The sequence below is a fragment of the Miscanthus floridulus genome, chromosome 1, assembly GCF_019320115.1.
Source record: "Miscanthus floridulus cultivar M001 chromosome 1, ASM1932011v1, whole genome shotgun sequence".
NCBI classification, from domain to species: Eukaryota; Viridiplantae; Streptophyta; class Magnoliopsida; order Poales; family Poaceae; genus Miscanthus; species Miscanthus floridulus.
Window position 1 is genome coordinate 66,430,231 of NC_089580.1, and position 19,097 is coordinate 66,449,327.

The following is a 19,097-nucleotide window of genomic DNA, read 5'->3' on the forward strand; positions in this document are numbered from 1 at the left end:
TATTCTTAGTGCACCAGAAACACAGGCGATTAAAAAAATATATTTTCATCATACGATAGCTAATTGTAAAGAAAATGCAATTGGCCTTTTTGAGAAGTACGGTCATGAAAATGAATTGAATTTCAGAGGATAGAATGACAAATAAGCTTATATAGAGCATCAAAGAACAAGAACAGAAACTAGCTCGTCGAATGATAGGAATAGAATTATCTCAACTGGAGCAAAGCGGGGGAAATGGTAAGACATAGGATACATATGTACCTACCTATTCTCTGGTTCTGGTTCAGGACCTTCTTTTTTTTGTTTTAATCTGGTTTCACTCTGAAGAATTCATTCTGCAAAAGAATTTGTACCATGTCAGTTCCAGTTCTGCTTGTATGCAAAGTACTCAGGGAAACCCAGGACAACCACTGATGTCGACAGCTACTCTCCAACGGGGAATGCTGCCGAAAAATACATCTGCAATTACCACAACAAACATTTATAGAATAGATGATTTATAAATACTGATTTTCTAGAGGAGTATAAATAAATGATATGATTGGTATAATAAAATTCACTGTTTGTACATTCTAAAAATTTGGTTACATTCTTCTGGACTGAGCATGTAGTGGCACATAATGCCAAAAAAGGCAGGGAGCCAGGAACTTAAAGAAACGATGAAATACAACAATTTTACAGTTGATCGGAACTGAAATCAAAATGCCTTTCAATTTCTTCCAGTCTTCTAACCAAGTTGATATATTGTGTTATCCCACTCACAAATTTCGATAACCTCAAGTTAGTGCCATAGTGGACATAGGCAGCCATTTCAATCTGAACAATGTGCCATTCCAAATGAAGTTACTTCTTGAGCAATCTCAATACATCGCCAACAAGGTGCAGGGAGCCAGCAGCTAAGACCTGGCTCAGTGTGGAAATGCAAATGTATCAGTAAGTAGGAAAGCAGTTACTAGAGAAATGTAGAATGTAAAAAATAGCTATACCATGGAATAGAATGGAAGGAACATGAAACCAAAAACAAATTTAACAAAGATGTTAGATATTCAAAGTAATGGAAAACACAACAAAAGAAAAGCAAGAAAACATAAATATGTACGCAGAGTCGTACACCAGCAATCAGATTAACAGGATAACACACAATACATGACAATATTAATGAAGAGGTACATGAATCAGTGACGGTTACTGCAGAAAATGTGATACACTGGCACTCAATTCTGCAAGTCCATGAAATAACCTTGTACTGAGGGAATAATGGACCGAACACTCTAGATGCACATGATAGGATGTCTAAGTGCTGTGGAACATTTGAGAGAACACTATAGAGATTGTAGCATATGCTTTCACCTGAAATTGAATCGATTGGTTTTGTTGAGCAGTTTCCCTTAGCCATTTAATTGCCAACGGAAGAGATTCAAAAACTGAGCTAGTTCTGCTAGAGTTTGCATCATTTAGACCTGCAGCATTCCCACAAAGTCCATATATCATCTTCAACTCAATGTTTCAATAAGAAAACACATGCTGACAACTAAACAGAATTTCACAATGAAATTTGGAACAACCTTTATTGCCATGAGGCAGGTTTTCCCACACCTTTTGGAGTGACAAACTGCCATGACAGATCAATTTGTTCACGCTCTGAAGGTGGTGATGCAAGGGAACCAAGCTTGTTGTACTGTGATTGGTTTGGCACAAATAAGGCCTGCTCAAAGTGGAGCCCTGAGAAAAATGGTTACTAATATTATAAGACTAACAGGAGCATTCATGCAACTCATGATACAAGTACATTGATCTTGAAGAGCAAGCAAATACAGAGTATGGCAGCTAGTTCATACAATACTTAACCAGCTGGTTAACTAGCCACTCATTGGAACAAAGGACAATTTCTACATGATATGCATATCAGCATTGGTTATAGGAGAATCTTGTATTTTCTCCAGACATCATTACATGTGAGTAACTACAAGGAAATATTATATGGTTCAAGATCTTCAAACAGAAATAAAGAATTTGATTGTTGTACCATTTTGAGCACATGTATCTAGAAGACGTGGGAGCAATCTCTGAGGATCTCTTACAGTCATGCAATTGAAAAGGAGAAACTGCAAATATACAAAAAAATCCAAATGAGGATGCATAATAATATATAATAAGTGAAGAAAAATGGCATGTGCAAGAGAGAGAGAGAGAGATGTGATTCGACACGAAAACTGTCACTGTAACGCATACCTTCCTAGAATCCCTGTCAGTATGAGGCTGCTCCAAAGAACCTGTCTGCATTCCATCCTTATTTGTAACGTGGGCAAACCATCTTGCACACATTTCCATGCTTTCTGGACTATGTGCCCCATCCAAATAGAAAACCAATGAAGAATCACGATCCTTATCGTTTTCTGAGTTCACTTGTGGATCTGGAACAATCTGTGCTCGACCTTGCAGACAAGCACTTGACAGCCCTTTGATGAACTGATCTGGCAAGGTGCCCTGCATTCAGTGGTAGAATGACAACTGCCGCTAATATATCTTGCAGGGAAATAAATACATACATATTTGGAGTACTTACAGAATGTTTGACATGTATTCTGTTCAAATGGCCTTGCCTCTCAAGCCAGGTATTAGCCAATGCAACTGCAAGACCTGCATTCATGTATTGGTGTTCACCATGGAGTCCAAGAGGTTGATCCTCTAATTTCTGTGGGTCCAAAGGCTGGACTACTTGAAGAGAAACCTTTAGAGAATTTCAGTTGGTTATATCAAAAGCTGATCGTAATTATAGTCATGTTAATGGACAAATTAATAAAGGCAGCGTTATGGACTAGGCATTGGCCTGGAGCCATGGGTTCAGCAGTTCAAGGCCAAGCAACAGCTGCACATCACACAACAAATTAGCCGTGTGGTCTGCCAAGGAAACATGTGAAGATTAGATTAGTATTGATCAGTTTGTTAGTTAAGGTCATTTAGTTGTATTTCTTAGCTACGTTTATTAGGAGCCAGCCTATAAAAGAAAGGCAGATCTAGGGATAGTAGGAAGAACCGTCGGTAACCACTGAGAAAGGTTCTCCTTTGTCACTCGCCAACAACCTTGCTTGCTGCACCCATGCCTCCTTCAACAGTGGCATCAGTGTCATCTTCACCACAGTATTGCCACTACCTTTGTCTGCCTTAGGCCATGGCATTGACTGCGCTCACAGTGGTATGGACCATGGACCACTTCTCCAACTGCATCTTTGTATCGCTACTATTTGTGTCGCAGTTCTTCCAACTGCTTCACCAGAGTCTTCACCTCCCACTGGAGGCTCTGGGATAGCAGGAAGAACCAGCTAGTCACCCTCCCTCTAGAGGCTCTGACTGCTTTCTAGGGTTCTTCTTGCTTATCCTTAGAGCTTGCCGTATTGCCTTCCTTTTATAGGATGGCTCCTAAGTCCTAACAAGCATAGCTAACAGATTCAACTCAAGGATCTTATCTAACAAACCAATCCATACTAATCTAACCTTCACACTGTTGCCAGCCACATAGCTAGTTTGTTGCGCTGATGAATGAGCACCTATTGCTTGTCCTTGAACTGCTGAAACCATGGCTCCAGGCCAATGCCCCAGTCCATAACATGCAAGACATGGTGACAACTAAAAAGGACTGCGACATCAAATGTAACATACACCCAACTCAGAAGCTCGCTGCATCAGTACATACATTGCCTCTTCTGGCTGTGGAACTGTATACGCCGAAACTCCTTTTCGTATTGAGGAACAAGGCCATATATGAAAAAAAAAATCAGTTTTAGCTACAGTAGGGCAGCTGATGAATATCCAGGCAAAGCTAGCAAAACACCTTAAGAATCCCAGCCTTCTCTCCAGCAATTTCTCCAAGTGTGTTTCCTGCTTATTGGGAACAAGCATTGGCTGTGTAAAACAAATCTACTAAGGATGCTATTTCATCTTTCAGTTTCATAACTAACCAAGAATTTCCATATGATCATACCCAAGGGATGATACTCCACAAACGACAGGTGCTCTGACCTGCAAGTGTTCACAAATCAGCTATGCTCCTCAGCATTTGTTCAAGTCAAGCTATTGTCAATGATTTTCACATGCACTAAGTGTGAACTTCCAACAGATTATGCACAGTGCAACTGAACCTAGATGGCTATATGAGCCAACTACAGCATCACTGATTATTTAGCTTGCACAGAGATCTCAGTCCAAACTTTTTGAATACAAAATATAGTTGTAAGGTTCAGCATTTCAATCAGAAAGTCAAGATGGTATATCAACATAAGTCTTGCTAGTCAACAAGCTTCCTTTTTGTTTGGTGAATGGTGATTATAGACTATAATAGTATAAATCATGAACACTTTCTATTACCACGTATTGTTATTTGAGTAGAAAATAATAGTAAGCATAATACACACCACATTCGTTGCATCATACTTCCCTCCCAAACCAACCTCGAGCACCGCGACATCCACCTGCTTAAACAGGACAAAACAAGGAAATTTTTTTGAGCATGCTGCTAGGAAAGGATAAAAAATTTGAGCAGCATACGACGGCTTCATCTACATAAAACAGTAGTGCTTCTTAAATAAACTTATTAGATAATTAAGGACTTTATAATGCAGATTATTAATAATGTGTCATATCTGTCAAGAGCATTAGCAGCAAACAGTTTGAGTGGAGATGATGACAGGTACTCCCTCTGTCCACGTATAGTAGGCACAACTCCAAAAACACCAAGGCCAAGGAATTGTTTAATTACCGCGCGTTTTTAGGAGACTTCCTTTAATTTTGGCTCCAAATAACTCCACCCCATCCATCCCCGTCATGCGCCGTTAGGGCTCGCCCCCGCATGCATTCTGTTTAGCTTCTACGCAAATGTAGATTCCTTCCAGCTAACGTCTAGTGCTAACGGCCAGCTGCATGCGCGAGAGCTGAAGAGTCCAAGGGTAAATGCTGCATGCAGCCATGCGCAGAGCCACCTTGTATTCGAGGACAGAATAAAAATATGGTTACGCCTACTATACATGGATGAGAAGGGCAGGCCTGGTGCAGTGGTGAGAGCTGTCTCACTGAGTCACCAGGTCGTGGGTTCCAAGCAACCTCTCCGCAGATTTTGCGGGGGGAGGCTTGCCTCGGTTTTTCCCTTCCCCAGACCCCACTCATGTGGGAGCCTCCAGCACTGGGTCTGCCTACTATACATGGATGGAGGGAGTATTATCGAGGAAGCAATCTTTTAGATTCCACTATGACACAAAATATGCTTTTCAACCAATTTATTTTCATACAAAATGAGGCAACATCCACGAATTCCCTCAGGCTGGGAAAAAATCCATTAAAAAAGGAAGCTGGGATATGCTTCCTACACCCACTGCATGATTAAAAAAGTTGTGGACTAGAAAGTGTTTTGCAAAGTATTAACCTGCTCATCTGAAAAGATCTTGAATGCTAGCAGTGCAAGGAACCTAAAGTAGGCTGGCATTGGTACATCATCACCAGTCCTGTCCTGGATGGTACAACAAATATTTCAACAGTGTCAATGATTGTTTCCAAGGAGACCATAAACTCAGAATAAAATGTCGCAGATCCACTGTTGTTTCTTTTATATTTCACCAACCATATAAAGAAAATCAGGTGGATAGTTACCTTCAGTTTGTTCCAGCACCACCAGAAATACCTAATAAACTTTTCTTCCGAAATGTCCAGCCTATAGACTCATCAGAACATAGGATATTCAATATTCAATAAGTGTCAAGGCACATAATGATAGAAAGAATTAAATAAATTCAAGCAACTCAACTATAAATGCCTTCAGAACAAGCTAAACATACCGAACTGATAAACAAAATAAAGGTTGAAAGGTGGTAACGGAGAAAATTACCCATCAAGCCGAAATCGCTCGCGGACATCCATCAAATGCGGTGAAGTGAAGAGCCCAGTGTGGAAACCACATGATCGAAGGATTGACTCAGAAAATGTGCATGTTGAACCCTAAAGGATAGAAAAGATACATAGATTTCAAGATGCGTCCGTTAAACATTTTCTTTTGCAAGACTGGCATAGAGTTTCCACAGTATATTGAGCGCTAGAACAATCTAAAAAGAGCTTCAGTTCATTTACATTGGTCTGGCAAACAAAGCTTGCAGTCCAGTCCATTTCTCAGGAAAGAGAAACTACACAGATATGCAGGTTTCCAAAGTAAACCGTTCTACAACAAAGATTTTGCTGGTTGCGATTATGATTTCAAATACCCTGGTCTCCCAGAAATTAAAGACACATGATTCCTCCTGTGTGCTCTCCTTTTTTTAGTGCCAAGACAGTAAAATGTTGGTTGAAGGGCGGGCCTGGTGCAAGCGGTAGAGTCTTACCGCTTGTGACCGGAAGGTCCCGGGTTCGAGTCGCGGTCTCCTCGCATTGCACAGGCGAGGGTAAGGCTTGCCACTGACACCCTTCCCCAGACCCCGCACAGAGCGGGAGCTCTCTGCACTAGGTACGCCACAGTAAAATGCTGGCTCCAATGTTCCATAGGGAAACACAGGCCAAACAGAAACACATTGGATATCAGGTGTGTGGGTGTGTGTTGTAAGGGTTCTAGACCCTCATTCTTCTTAATACAAAGATACGCAGCTCTCCTGCATCTGCATGTTCTAGGAAAAAAAAAGAAACAAGTTGGATCTAGCACTGATCACTGAGATATTGCTATAACTCCATAACAACTACCGTCGTGAATCGTGATTGTGCAAGATCACCAATAAGTGTGTTACTGAAACCGCATAGCTAAATCCATCGGAAGCAGTATATAGAACTATAAGAAATAAGAAAAGGTTAGCCCCACAGTGCAACAGCAGAAGCAGCGGTTACCTTTCCTTTGGTCCCAGCAACGTGAACCACTTTCAACTGCGCGATGGACTCCTCCAGTTCAAGTATCTGACAACACAACCATACCTCAATCAGAAACAGCAGCAGCAGCAGACACCGAGACACGAACCAAACGGAAACACCCCGGCCTCACTCACCTGCACGTACTTGGCCATGAGCTCCCACTGGTTGCCGCGGTTGCCGGTGTCCGTGCGCACCTTCTGCGTTATCAGCGACGCGAGGCACCCGAGCACCTCCTCGTATTCCGTCGAGCCCGTCGCCAGACCTGCGCTCCACACGCACCATCGATTCACCAACCAGAAAAGGCAACGTTGATTTAACGGTACGGGCTCAGCTGGCACGTCGTCGCTCACCTGCGTGCGCGACGCCAGCCATGGTACGGGGGAGGAGAAGGGACGGGTGAAGCGGCCCGGGGAGCGGGTGGCCTAGGTTGGGGGCCAGCGGGCGGGGAGGGGCGGAGCGGAGTGAGAGGAGGAGCTGGCGGAGGTGCGAGAGACACGGCGTGGGCATGGCGACGGAGGCGGGCACTAGTAGCGTGGCAGTGGTGGAGGCGGTCGGGGAGAGTGGTGCGTGTCGGGGGCGCGCGCCGCCGCCCGCGCGCATCTCTCCGATGTCCGATGACTGGCGCGGAGTAGATCGGCCAACTTTTTATGGCGAAAAAGTTGGGCCTGGATTTAGGATAGACTTCTGTTCTTTTTTTTTAGTTTCAGTTCGGGCCATTTCTGGGATTCGTTATTGGGCTTTAGCTGGCCCATTTATACGACCATCGATAAGAAAGAAAATTCATACGAGACAACGAGAGGTAGCACTTCACTAAAATGCAAACGCTCTAAAAAAAAAAAAGCAACCAAAATCATTCAATTTTTAAAACAATCCGGCTGCTGACTTATTGGAAAAAGAAAATAAACTATATCTGTCCAACTTTGAGTATTTTTTTATGGTGGCACCAGTCAACAATAACTTGAAAAACCTAATCTAAATAGTCGTCACCATAATTGACAATATTTTTTAATCAATGCCTCTGCATTTCTCCGAAATAAAAAAATTGTAGACGAACAGCTAATGAGTAGCCAAGTGAAATCGAATAGCTTAGGGCAGCCACAATGATTAAATAAGTTTGCTCTCTATTAGATCTACATGTCATGTCCATTTAGACTATTTTTTAATAATAGAACAAATGTCCCAGACTCTACCGTTCGAGGATGGTACGCAGCTTGTTCATTACAAAAGGAGCTTTGAAGCTCAGCTCCCATATATAAGAAGACGCAACATGTCGGGGTCAAGATACCCCGGGTATCTCAAGGCATCGTATACTTAGCCGCTCGGGCAGCCCAGCTGACCAAGGCCCAGCAACCGTGGCCCACTTAAGCCACACTGTCCTCGGGCGGATGCCAAGTCATGCAGTCCACCGCGGCCTCTCTCTTCTTCCTCCTCTACACGCTACGCCGCCGAGCTTGACCTCTCTCCCGACCCGACCTCTGGGAAAGAACGAAGAGAGACCGGACGCTACCAAGTACACCTGCCCTAACAGAGAGACAAGCATGCTCCACTCGCTTTGCTAGGACGGAGAGGACGGCCATCGCGCGTCCCTGCGTAGACAAGACAACACCAGGGAACGGTGATGATTGGTATGGCACTGCGCCGTCCAAAGCCAGCTCAACAAGATAGGCGTACGGCTCCACCCTCTCGCATGACCCCGACCTTGACTTGTGAGACCAACCAAACCACCGAGGCCCTCGCCCTGGGCACCTAGTGTAACACCTCTAGTGTTACATGAGCCCTTTGAAAGGTCCTAATGTCTTGAGGGGGGTGAATAGCCTAATAAAAAGTTCTACAACAACACTTAGCAAACTGGTTAGACAATTATGAGACGAAGCAAGTGTTGTGCTAGCCTACTAAAAATGCAAGCCACCTACCACAATTCTAGTTGATATAGTTTCTATCCACACAATAGCTATGTCACTACACTTAGTGTGCTCTCAACGGCTAACTAAAGAGCCACACTAACCAAACTAACAAGCTCTCATAACTAGCTACACTAAAGAGCTTGACAACTAATTTGCGGTAATATAAAGAGAGTGAGCGAGAAGGTTATACCGCCGTGTCGAGAAATGAGCCAATCAATCACAAGAATGAATAACAATAAAGACCAATCACCTCGGAATCAAATGATGAACACAATATTTTTTTACCGAGGTTCACTTGCTAGCCGGCAAGCTACTCCTCGTTGTGGCGATTCACTCACTAGGAGGTTCATACGCTAATTGGCTTCACACGCCAAACCCTCAATAGAGTGCCGCACAACCAACACAAGATGAGAATCACACAAGCCACGAGTAATCCACTAGAGTACCTTTTGGCTTTCCGCCAGGAAAAATGTCAAGAACCCCTCACAATCACCACGATCGGAGCCGGAGACAATCACCAACCTCCGCTCAACGATCCTCGCTGCTCCAAGTCGTCTAGGTGGCGGCAACCACCAAGAGTAACAAGCGAATCCTGCAGCGAAACACGAACACCAAGTGCCTCTAGATGCAAACACTCAAGCAATGCACTTGGATTCTCTCCCAATCTCACAAAGATGTTAAATCTATGATGGAGATGAGTGGGAGGGCTTTGGCTAAGCTCAAAAGGTTGCTATGTCAATGCAAATCGCCAAGAGAGTGTGCTTGAGCCGGCCATGGGGCTTAAATAGAAGCCCCCACGAAATAGAGCCGTTGTACTCCTTCATTGGGCACAATACGGGGTGACCGGACGCTAGACCTCAGCGTCCGATCACGCGATGCATGCCACATGTCCCCTCTCTTCAAATATTGATCGTCCGATCTCAACGGTCAAGTGATGACTGGACGCAGCAGCTCAAAGTGACCGGACGCTGGACCTCAGCGTCTGGTCGTATCCAGTAAGCATCCAGAGACAATTTTTCATGACCGGACGCGTCCGGTCATGCTCGACCAGACTCACCCAGCGTCCGGTCACTTAGCATTTCCCCTATGCATGACCATGTCAGTGTGACCGGACGCAGCCAGCGTCTGGTCGACGATCGACGCTATGCTTCTTCTGCTGCTACTGACCAGACGCGCCGATCCTTCAGAGACCAGCGTCTAGTCACTTACAGGGACCACATTCACCTAAGTTTAGGGCGCCGATGGCACCGTCGGACTGTCCGCACTCTACAGGCGGACACTCCGCCGGTGAAGTTTTTAACCCTTGCTCAAATGTGCCAACCACCAAGTATATCACCTTGTGCACATATGTTAGCATATTTTCACAAACATTTTCAAGGGTGTTAGCACTCCACTAAATCCTAAATGCATATGCAATGAGTTAGAGCATCTAGTAGCACTTTGATAACCGCATTTCGATACGAGTTTCACCCCTCTTAATAGCACGACTATCAAACCTAAATATGATATCACTCTCTAAGTGTCTTGATCACCAAAACAAAATAGTTCCTACTATTTATACCTTTGCCTTGAGCCTTTTATTTTTCTCTTTCTTCTTTTCAAGTCTAAGCACTTGATCATCACTATGGCATCACCATCATCATGTCATGATCTTTATTTGCTTTACCACTTGGAATGTACTACCTATCTCATGATCACTTGATAAACTAGGTTAGCACTTAGGGTTTCATTAATTCACCAAAACCAAACTAGAGCTTTCACCCTTTAGCACTAAACATGTAATTATTAACTTGTTAATAATAAATTAGAGCAAGATTAGAGTAGAAGATAACTCAAAAATAGAATAAAATAAAATACAATGATATATATATATAGCTTTTGAATCTAATTTAAATTCGAGCTTTGTTGAAATTTTTCTTGTGCCTAGATGTTGCTAATTATCTAAATTAGTAAACCGATAGATATATATATATAGGTATATATACACTCACGTATTTCGTTTTGATAAACATGTTGCTATATTAATTAAAGTAGTGTACAAACTTATTTCTTCCCGAGTGTATCTCTATAGATAAGTATATGTTTAAACATACAATAAATATATGCATGTGTGTATGGATATTAGTGATAAAGAAATAATGACATATTTGTAATTACATAATTATTTATATATTTTGGTAAAAGAAAAAGAAAGAAAATGGCAAAACACACGCACGCCACACACGTACACAACATACTCATGGACGTCTGTGTGCACGTCTAGCCTCATCGCTGCCTTGCTGCGCGCTGGCCTTGTTGCCAGCCTTGCCTCTACGGTCGTGCTGCCGATGCCGCTTCTCGGCAGGTTGTCCTGCTGCCGCTACCGTGTTCGTCTCCTCGCGCGTGCCCACCGAGCCGAGTGCCATCAATACGCATGGCCGCTGTGACTCGTGCTGCCGCGCTACGTACTGCGCTGGCCACGCACTGCACTGCTCTGTCCGTCGCCTTGCTGCTGAAGCCGACCAAGGCCTGCTACACCACTGCTGCCCCTGCCTGCTCTGGCCAGCGCCGTCACGTCATCTTGAATGGCGCTGCACATAGTCGTGGCCTCGATCGTAGTGATGATGTGATGCGTCGTTGCCTGGCCTTGCCCTGTCCTCGCTGCGTCTATGCGCGCACAGTGGCGCCTAGGCCGCTCTGCTTGCGCCGATGCCCTGCTACGGCGTCACCGCTATGAGACCACGCGTTGCTCGTGGCTGTGATCGAGGTGACATCGAGCTACCACTGCTGCGCCCGTACTGCGTCTGTCCCCGTGATGCTGTCCGCCCGTGCCCGTCGCGTCACCAGCTTGACCGCGCGGAGTCGTCATGTGCAACGCTGTAGCCACAGCGATGGACCAGTCCTCACTCCCTTCGTACCGCTGGATCGAGCGCCGTGGCCACCGGTTCCATAAAACCATGGTCGCAGCCGTTTCTCTCTCGCTCGGCTCCCGTCCACCATGGACGCTGACTCGAGCTTTAGACACCATCGCCCGCTCCCCTTGCTCTAAGCCACCCCATGCACAACCCACACATCCACCAGCTCCGTGACCCTCTGCTATCCTTCGCGCACACGCTCATCTGAGCCAGAACCGCCATTTGTGCCGCCGCCGCCGTACAGTCGCCCGCTGCGGCCATCGCACGCGTGGCTGGGCCACTACCGAGTGCACCCCGCCAAGCCACCACGACCATAGCGCACCTCCCCACACTGCTCCATCTCTGCTGCCGCACCCGCAGCACCCCCGCCGTGTGCCACGCCATCGCTAGCAACGCAGCTACCGTCGTGCCATGCCCACCTCGGGCAGCAGCCGGTCGGGCCGTGCCTCTGCAGGGTCGCCACCTCTGCCCTTGCGAGGGCTAGGCTAGGCTATGCCCTGGCTGGCCGCCGCCAGTCGTGACCTCCAGCTGGCCGGTTGGCTCGGGTCGCCGGCCGCGACCCGCTGTCTCGTACGGCTCTCTACGTAAAGAGGTAGAAGAAGGACCCTGCTACAAATATAAACTCTTTACCATGTTCATTTTGTAAAAATGCTAGACACATTAATTTACATATTGGGCTTCGTAAATTTCAGTAAAGTTCAGGGGCCTTGATGGAAAGTGTTTGTCCTATTAGGCTTTCCCTTTTTCTTTTTGTTATTTGGGCTGAAACTTTGGAAATTCATAGTAAATCATAGAAAAATCATAAAATGGAAAATGAAGATGTTTTGGAATCCTTGTGATTAGATCTATGCAGTAGGTGTATAATCTTTCATGTGTTGGTAGAAAATTCTTGCTCTAGATTTTTGCCTAGGATTTTATGGAGAAATTCATATCTATAATTTCGGTGCTCTAATTGCAATGAATTTTTTATGGTAACCTAGTGCTAGTGTGTTTGTGCTGTGATAAAAATTTCATGGCTAATGGATGTATATTTCTTGAATTATGGGTTTATCTTGCTCTCACATGTTTAATTGCAATTAAGCTTTGTCCTTTTTGTAGTAATTAAACTATGGAACCTAAGCATGTGAAATTTATGCAGTAGTCATGTTTTGGTAATACCTACCACTCATAAAAATCCTGGCCCCAAACTAGTTGTTCTTGTATAGCACTAAAAATAATATATATGTTAGGAGGAAAAGTGTTAATGAAAGCTCTATGATAAGATGGCGTGAAAACGTACCTGGTGATGCCTTGTGTGACAGAACCGCCCAATTTATACAAGATCAAGTACGGCTGTCCCCGCTAACACGTTGACACATCCATACTTTCACTCATATAAACCCGGTAGTCCGCCGAGTGTCCCGAAAGACCTCGGTAAATCAACATCACAACCAAGATCGCATGATTAAGCAAATACACATCACATACACAGGGTTGCAGCGGAAATAATATTACAAATGGGTTCACAAATAATAGTACAAGTTTGGGTTTCAAAACCGCTTAGTGAAAACAACATAGCTTTCAAATGATTACATTAATATAAGTTCCAAATATATAACTAGCATAAGTGACATCATCCGACAAAAGCATATAGATGAGAAGTAAGTATAGAATCACCGAGCCCACCGGCGGTTAGCCACCATCATCAACAGGTCGAGAACAACACCTGCAATAAGGTGGGATAAACCCTGAGTACTCGAATGTACTCAGCCAGACTTACCCGTCTTAAACCAAAATAAAGCGACACCAAGGATTATGCATGGCTTTCTTTAGTGGGCTAGCTGACTTGTTTGCGAAAAGCATAAGCTATCCTGAAGAAACCATTTTAAGTACTTTGCATCATCTTTATTATGACCTATCCATCTAGGTAAGCACCTGTACTATAGCAATCACTTGATTAACCAATAACGATCCAGTTACCAATTTAGATTTAGCATATCACATACTATCCAGATAACCATCATTGTTCCATAATAATTACTACGATGTCGTAGCTCGAGTCAAGTGCTCACTATCCAGGAGCGATGGCGATTCGAATCGATTACTAACCAGCTGGTGATTTATTCCTTACACAAACCTCACTCACCCACTAAAGTGAGGTATCGGTCACCGAGTCAACTATCTAGGAAAAATCTCGAGTTTGCCAGGAACCACATGTACCCGGGGGCCGACCGACTGCCCTTCGGTCTTATCATCGCGCCCCCGTGTCCTACCACACCTGCTCTGGTACAGTGCGCTGCGGGCAATCTACTCGGCCCGAATAATCTCCTAGCTTCACGGTCGAAAGGTACTTTATTCGGCCAGCTAAATGTAAGGCATGCGTTCAACATGATAAGAGGGACGAGCAACGATCGGTCCTTAATCGACACAGACGGAAACTAACAGCACCCCAAAACCCTGTCTGGTTGCCTCCAACTTTTTTTTTCCGTCCGGTCTCTAATTATCCATCACACATGGTTAATTCCAAGATATCATTCTTTCCATAGCTAAATCCTTCCAGTAACCCCCTATAAATGTAGGTGACCGGAAATCACCGATCGCTACCGGTCTAAGCAAGGCTAAGCTGTTATTCGATCCCGACCCGACAGGGTAAAAAGGTAATAAGGTAGGCAAGGATAGTAATAAATGCATCAACGGTTTTAATCAACTCCTACAACTTAATGCAACAATATATAACTCATATATAGAAAGAATTGCTTTTATAAAGTAGGAGACTTAGAATGCTCCGGGGCTTGCCTGGGATCCGACACAAGTTAGTTCAGTTAAACGACACTCGCTAAGTGAGCATCTCCCGTCCTAGCACTTGTCTAGTCCTTCCACCTTCGGGATAGGTCCACCATACATCGTCTTCGGTTTTGGCTCCAACATCACGTCCTTCACGTGGTTCATCTAGCGTACCTAAATGAGATGCAAGATGCATGTGTATGAATGTGATGAATTGTAACACAAGATGCATCACATAAGCATTCAAGACAAACACAAGATTATGCAAGACAGACACCAATAGCTATTTAACTAACCTCACACAACTAACTATAGAGAGCAAGCTATTCACATCAAATCAAACATCGAGATAGCAAGTACAACAAGCATGGCATATTAGTTTACTTACATTCTATTCAAATTACTTTAACTTGCCAAGTTTAGACAACCTAATATACAATTGCTCATCTTCAGTTAAGGGCTTGGCACCTGCAACTAACAAGTTATCTTAATTAGCCTAGCATCTAAATCATCACACCAACTCATATCAAGCAAACAAGTTATTCACGGCAATCACAGAGTCAAGGCTGCAACAGCAGCAGCTAATTTTACTCATAACAGGAGTTGTACTAATCCAAAAGACATGCAACAAGACAATTTGGAAAGCTTATGGAATTTTCTACAATTCATCTTTAATCATCTTATCATAATTCTCAAGTTAACTAAGTCCTACTCATTTATAGAAACTGGTCCACAATTGACAGAGAGCAGCCATTTCTGACACCCAACTTTAAACAGGCATAACTCACAAACTACTTGGCCAAATGACACCAAATTTTAATAGTATATAGATACATGAATTATCTACCACTTTGTTATTCTCATATTAAGATGATTTTACAGTTAGAAGGGTCAACTAATCCAATAATTGCATCTCTGTCCAAAACATAGACAAAAACTGACATGCCACTTTAAACAGCTATAAATGAAGTTATACATGTACTATAAATGTGATTCTAGACTTTTTAGAAAGCTTAGCAAATTCTAAACAACTTTGTTGTAAACACCTAAAGCTAATTCTACTAGTAAGAATGACCCACAGTAAGAACAAGGAAACCCTCTCTGATTTTGGGCAGAAACAGCCACAGAGATTTAAGCAAGTATAACTCAAGATCTACTTAGCCAAAAATCATGATATTTAACTTTTTGGAAAGCTTAAGAAAATTACCACAACTTATGTATTTTCACCAAGTCATGATTCATAACTTAACTGAGCCAATTAATTCAAACATGCAGAACTGTTCAGAGTATAAGCAAAGCAATACAGGGCATTTGTTATTTTTATAACTCTTAAACTATAAATCCTAAACTCCTGAAATTTTTACCAGACAACAACAATCACCTTAGTAGCACTCCACAAAAATTTCACATTTATTTGAGCATAAAAACTGCAGTTATGAAAAAGACAAGACATGGCAAGTAACAGGAACCTAGCTGCATAGATCTATTTTTACAGCAAAATATTTAAACTAAAATATGCCACATTATAGATCTACTGCATAGATAATTTCACAAGGATTCCAAAAGGTCCTCATTTTCTATTTTACAATTTTTGTATGAATTACTATGATTTTTCAAAGTGGAGCATTCAAATCTGCAAAAATCAGAGAAAGGAAATCTTGCATCGAGGTCCCTGGAATTTACACAAATTAAACTCGACAAATATATCCTTACTACACTATTCATCAGAGTCACTGTCTATTCACTTAACCCCTTGGAGAAGCTTCTATTTCTACGCGTGGTCCACCTTCTCCTTCCTCACGACGGTGGAGCAGGGGAGCGGCCGGCTCGCGGCTCCGGCCGGCTATGGGCGTCGACGGCGACGGTGGAGTGGCGGGGAAGACCAGGGGTCTCGCGCGCACATGCTGGGCTGCTCAAATTGGCTGGAGGTGGGCCGGGTTGGCCTGGCCGCATGCACAGGCGGAACGCCGGCGGCTGCTCCGGTGGCGACGGCGATACGGCGGCCGTGGTGACTGGAAAATGGGCGCGGGAGGGTCGGCGTGAGGCGTTGGACGCGTAGAGACACTCAGTGCAGACGCAGGAGGTCTGTAGGAGAGGGAGCGGCGGCGGCACGGAAGCTTGGCGGCGGCGGCCATGGTGGGCGAGCTTTGGCGCGAGCGCACGACACCAAGAGCGAGCAAGAGCGCAGAGGAAAGGCCGAGGGAGTGAGGGCGAGTCGTGCTGGTGCTCCATTACATCGAGTGAGGCGCAGGGCACGTGGCAGAGAGCAAGGGCGTATGGCAGCCACGTCCACAACACACGTCGTTCACTGAGGCAAAAATCCAAACAGGTGGCGGGCGACGGTGAGGGTGAGGTGGGGAGCCGACTTCGGCTGTCTCGGGTGCGAATTGGACATTGGGCCTAAAACGAAGTTTGAAGCCCGCGAACTGCTCTTCATTTTTCATTTAGAGACCAAGGTCATTAGAGCTCTTCAACAGTGGGTAATTAAGCCACAAACTGCTAGTGTCAGCGTATTGACAGCGACAAGCAAACGTTCAAATTGATGGTGAAAACGAGGTCAAACTGGTGCCATCTTTTTACATGCCCTTCTCCATGAACTTAGCTCCAACTTCCATTTTGGGGTCAAGTCAAGTTACTTAACGAAATTTGGAGAACGCGAGATGTCAATGCCGATGGCGATGAATTTCTAGACTTAGAATATTTCTAAGTGCTGAAATCAGCAGCAGGTTCCAACTTTGAGCCACCGCTAGACTTAGTTCCGAGCCGATCCATGGTATACTCCAAAAACGAAGTTTCTTCTACATAACATGAGCTTCAACTTTTATTTAATGTCCAATCTTAAAACAGGTGCAGAAGCTATAGTTCTACTTTGACCAAAGTAGGGTCTCGATAAAGCTTAAATTATCCTTCGTGATCCATTGAAGCATTTTCTTGGCATTTGCTCAACATGAACCTTTCATGACTTTTGTTGTAGAGTTCATCTAGAGTCATTTGGGCATGGTTGTAAGATTTGGTTGACGGTCGAGAATTCCATTCACTTTATAAAATAATCCAGGCAAGGACATAACTTGTCATTTCATGTGACTTTTTTATTCCAAACTTCATGAAACTTTTCGAGTGCCCAATATAGATGGGTATTGATGTGAGACACATGAAGATATCCCAATCACACCACCCAAGCATATATATTGAAAAGGGGTCTATAGGCGAGCAAAGGTGCAATATCCAAGTTTAGGTTGGGGCTCGTTTCTATAGGTTGGACCTTGACATCTTCATCATCACTTAATATGCCATGTTCGAGCTCAAACCCATTGCTTAACTGGTGGCAAACACCTGGGGTGTTACACCTTGAATGCTTGGTATTTGATGTATAATGATGCTCAGCATGTTGGTAATGGTTGAAGCTACTGATTAGCCCATGCATGTGCTCTTTGAGCAATATGTTGAGTGAAGGACTACTTTGCTATCCCCTGAAAATGGCTGCTTATATAGACTTTGTTGTGAAATTATTTTCGTGATTAAAATGATGTTTACTATAGATGTGTTGAATATAAAAGTTTCAGTACTTTTTGTAAGCTTTCCAAAATGTTAAATAACACAACTTTTGGTGGCCTAGAACTCCAGATATGAGTTCCTAAAGTTTGTAACAGAAATCTATTATGTTTATACAGTTCTGAAACATTGTGATGTTCGACCTAGTTAACTTTTGTTTTAGCTCTGGGTGGTAATAAGAAAGTTCTAGATAATTTCATAAGCTTTCCAAAAAGTCTTGGATCACCTTTGTTGAATGCCTAGAACTCTAGATATGGTTAAAACATGTGACTGATATGCGCTGTCCAAAACTGCATGTGCTTAGAGTGGTTGCTTTCGCTTCCTCTTGTATAAACGATTGCTCGTGATTAACTTATATGCACATAAGAGTTACATTAATGTACTTAGGGGAAGGAACAAACATGTGAAACACTTTAAGTACATTTAACCCGCTGGTGGAATAATACTTGTGTATGTAGTTCATGTGTGCTTTAATAATAATAGGTGTTGATTGTTACGCTCTCACCATGTTGACTAAAGCAATCAAAAAATTATAAGCTTATAACTATACCATGTGTTACCCACTCTATTCATTCATATATTGCATTGCATATCGTATTAGGAACGATGATGAATCGATGGATTAACCGAAGGACTTGGTGTTTAACTGAAAAGATGGTGCTATGGTGATTATGTCCCGAAGATGGAATGCTAACTTTTGGTTATATCTTACCCAGGCAAGCCCCCGTACATAACCTCTACTTTTGTGCACTTTAAATTATATTTGTGCATTAAGTTTTAAGGAGTTGAATGAAACCCACTTGCATATATATATATATATATATATATATATATATATATATATATATATATATATATATATATATATATATATATATATATCCTACGAGTCTTACTAGTATGACAGGATCATGTAGATTGCTATGCTACAGGACTCCGATAGAAGTCGAGTGATTGCCTGTCACTCGCAAGAGATAGGAAATATATTATTGTTGTTACTATATTATTATCACTTGGAATATATATATGAATGATAAATGGAGACCGGACAGGGATATGGTTTGGATATTGGTGGGTATAAGAGGTTGTATCCTACGGCCAACGGGAC

General features: G+C 43.4%; 1 pseudogene; it reads right to left on the reverse strand.

Moving 5' to 3' along the window:
- Nucleotides 1–539: 539 nt before the first annotated feature.
- LOC136486023 (folylpolyglutamate synthase-like) lies at nucleotides 540–7,476 on the reverse strand (annotated as a pseudogene).
- Between the last annotated feature and the right edge of the window lie 11,621 nt (nucleotides 7,477–19,097).